Consider the following 3,843-nt stretch of genomic DNA (forward strand, 5'->3'; position numbering starts at 1 on the left):
ACGTTGACAAACCCAGAATTATGCAGCTTTGACTCTACAAGAGTTATCTAGTGTCTTGGAGTCCTTTTTTGTAGACAGTGATACCAGGACCTGCCCCCTTACACAGCTCCGCTTCTGGAAGTGTCTGAAATAAAAGTAAGAAAGCACTTTCTGACAGGTGTCCTGCTGGCACTGAAGATGACTGACATCTCTCAGAGTGTGGTGTCCGTGGCCTAGATGCCAAACCAGAGTCTGCACAGCCCAGAACATTTCTACAGTCAGAGGAGAAAAAAGTCAAGAGATTAAAAAGCAAAGGAAGGAAAGGACTGGGATGAGTTCTCTAAGACATGGTAGATCTTTGTCTCTGCAGCTTGACTGTAGGTATAGTACCTTGTGTGTCCTGTGTCCTGTGGCTCTAAGGCAGGCTTTGTCACAGTGAGGAACTGGGAAAATTATCTGAGCATGTTCAATTAACATAGTCATAGAAAGAATGCTTTAGTCAAGGCCCAAGTAGATGATGTGGCAATGATTGAAATACCAGATGATGACAGTCTGGGCAACAACTTTAGCAATGGGGACAGCTAAGAATTGGTGTATTTTACATAGATTATTCAAAACTCTCAGCAGCCAAATTAATTTATCTGAATAGTGCTGAGATGATTCATTACACACTGTTCAGAAATCATATTATTTTCTAGAACTAAACTTCAGTTTATAGAAAATTAATTTTTATGTGTTGTGCTCCACAGAGGTTTCACTGACTGTAAAAGATCTTACCTTCTACATTTCAGCTGTATTAAAGCCAAAACACTGCTGCTTTTGCAATATAAAGTAATTGTAATTGAATCTTTCCATTCTTTATTGGACTCCATAGGATTTGATCTGTAAGTATCCTAACTTCATCATCTTAAAATGAACAACACTAAGGTCTACTTTAAAAGAAATTTCTCCATATTCTACTACTCATTGCTACATGAAAGTTATGATCTTTCCTAAGACCAGAATCTCAGCAATAACATGTAATCTTATCAGCCTTACATTGCAGTAGAAAAGATCTATCTTTATTTTCAGTGAAAGAAATGAATGAATCTGGCAAGCTTTACATCTAACCTTCAAAAAGAAATATATTCATATAAAACCCTGGTTCAAGCTCTCTATTTCTAAGTCAATTTTTACCTTCTTTAAATTCTTAAAATGCACATTATTCATTAGTTCTTCGAAATGTCATTTGAAATAATAACAATAATGGAATTTTGTGCCCAGTTTGGGGTCTCCCAAAACCAGAGCAAGACTACTGGAGAACCACAAGGTTTGGGGGCTAGAGCACTAGTCCTGTGAAGGAAAGCTGAAGAAGCTGGGCTTGTTCACCCTGAAGGAGAGGGTTTAGAGGGGACCAAACTCTTCCCTTCCACACCTATGGGGAGGTTACTGAGCAGGAAGTGCCAGGATCCTTATGGAGGTGCTGGACAGAAGAACAGGAGATTTTCAGTGGTCAGGTACTGAAACAGGGGAGATTTGTGCCGGGTATAATAGAAAATAATTTTCCCTCTGAGGATGAATAAGAACTGGAAGCAGTTTGTTCAGAGAAGTTGTGGACTCTCCTTCCTACAGCAAGGCCTTAAGCAGCCTGGTCCGGCCTCTGCTGATTGTACTTGCTTTTAGCAAGGAGTTAATGCACTCAAGACTCCCCAAGGTCACTGCCAACCTTCAGGATCTGTCAATCCTATAAAATCCATGAGCTCCCAAAACAGGCTGAAAGGACTGCCCTGCCCACCTCTGGACACCCACATCTCTTCCATTCAAGCCCTGGGGACACCAAAATATTGTCATCCTTCTGACTCTTCTCCCTCTCTGAAACATGATCAAACTCTGATTTTTTACCTCCTTGTGAAGACTTTGCTCTTTCCAAGCTTCCAAGAGTGTCCATGCACATTTTGATCAAATTACAAATTCATAATTCATCAAAGCTGTATGTTTTTATTAAGGGCTCAGAGAAGAAAAGATAGGAAAAAAGGGATAACAACTCTAAAATAACTCCTGTAGCTCTCAAATGTAATTTTCAGTTATTTCAGAGGGAAAAAAAAAAAGAAAAAAAAAGGAAAGAAACACAGAAATTAGTAAGAAAAGGTATTCTAAATGTTGTGTATCCTCCATTCCCAGTCTATATGGGCACCAGACGACCAGTTCCTGCCTGCCAGCTTTGGCCACCATGTTTCTCTTGGAGTGTGCAAGAGCCAGTGTCCTTCTGTGTGGATACTGCATTCTGTAGGTGAGAGTTCAAATTCCAGCCTGGCAGCTGCAGAAAATCCACTTCTTTTGGAAAATGGTGATTTTAGTTTGCCAGCATAAAGATCAGAAAATTACTGAAAAATTAATGTATACCAAAGTTCAGGCTTTTTGTTTTGCAATGCTTTTCATGGCACTACAGCTACAGGGGAGGTTTGCAACACTTATACATGGGGTTAAATTTGCTCTAATATGGCCTCAGCAAAATGGCTTCACAAGAACCTGGAATGCAAAGATGAAATGGTGAGCTGGTATTTGCATAGTTTTTTTACAAAGATTTTACATCGTGTGCCCTAAGCTTTATGTAATCACTGCTTTATCTCTCATACACATAGAAACCCACCCCTCCTCCCACAAAAAAATCGAAGAGTAACAGAGTTTGGAAGGGACCGTGGAAGATCATCTCCTGCTCAAAGCAGAGCTAACTTCAAAGCTGGGTCAGGTTACTGAGAGCCTTATCTACTTGAGGTTTGAAAAAGTTCAAGGTGGAAGATTCCACAGGTTCTCTGTGTGACTTCTTACAGTGCTTGTCCATGCTCATAGTGAAAATTTTTGCCATATCTCCGGAGAAAACTTTCCACATTGCAAGTTGTAATCACTGTTCTTTTTACTTTTCTCTGTGAACCTCATCTTCTTATAAACTCCCTTTTATACCTGAATATATATACATATGTATATTTGTAGATATATATATTTTATGTTGAATTATATATATATAATATGTATAAATATGTATAAAATTTTATATATATATATGTATAATCTATTCTGGTTTAAACGTATATTTACTTTTTATTTCTACTTTGCTTTTCGTCTGTTTCCTTATTACCTATGCATTGAATGGAGAAAATATTTAAGACATTTCTTAAAAATTACATCCTTGAGACTAACCCTATCATCTTGAAATGTCTCATTTGTTTTCCAACTGTTTCTGTTGGTAGCAGAAGGAAAGGGAGCAAAGATGACTGTGTACCTGTAAACACAGAACTGTTACCACAATGACCAGTGACAATCAAAAATGGATCTCAAAATGAGAAAAGCAAAATTATGGAAACTTTTTTATTGAAATGTCAGAATTTGTGGGTTATTTTCTTGTAACAGGATCATTGTTCAGAATAGGCGTATGTTGTACTCAACATCTTTTCTTAATAACCTTCTAATTTAGTAACTGGCTTTGGAGATATCTTCCAAGTACAATTTAGAGATATTTATTATTTAATGTTAATAAAGGCTATGTGTTAAATGTTGTGATGTTAAGTGCATGTTTTCTCCAGCATATCTATTTAGCAATAAAGTGATTGCAATACTTGTTGGAATATACAAGAAGTATCTCTGCCAAATGATAATAAAGAAGGGAGTTTAAAAAGAATTTTGGACAGTTGAGAATTCTTAGATAAAATCCTGAATTTTGTGTAGTTAATCTACACTGACTTTCAAAAATAAAATTGTCTCCATTAACAAAAAAAACATATGTTCAAGACAGTTTTATAATCTACAGAATATTATACTTTTCCACTGTCACATAATTTTTTACTCCTTGTCTTATATATTGAACAAACAGCTCAGGAAAACAAATTA

The sequence above is a fragment of the Sylvia atricapilla genome, chromosome 1, assembly GCF_009819655.1.
Source record: "Sylvia atricapilla isolate bSylAtr1 chromosome 1, bSylAtr1.pri, whole genome shotgun sequence".
Taxonomy (NCBI): domain Eukaryota; kingdom Metazoa; phylum Chordata; class Aves; order Passeriformes; family Sylviidae; genus Sylvia; species Sylvia atricapilla.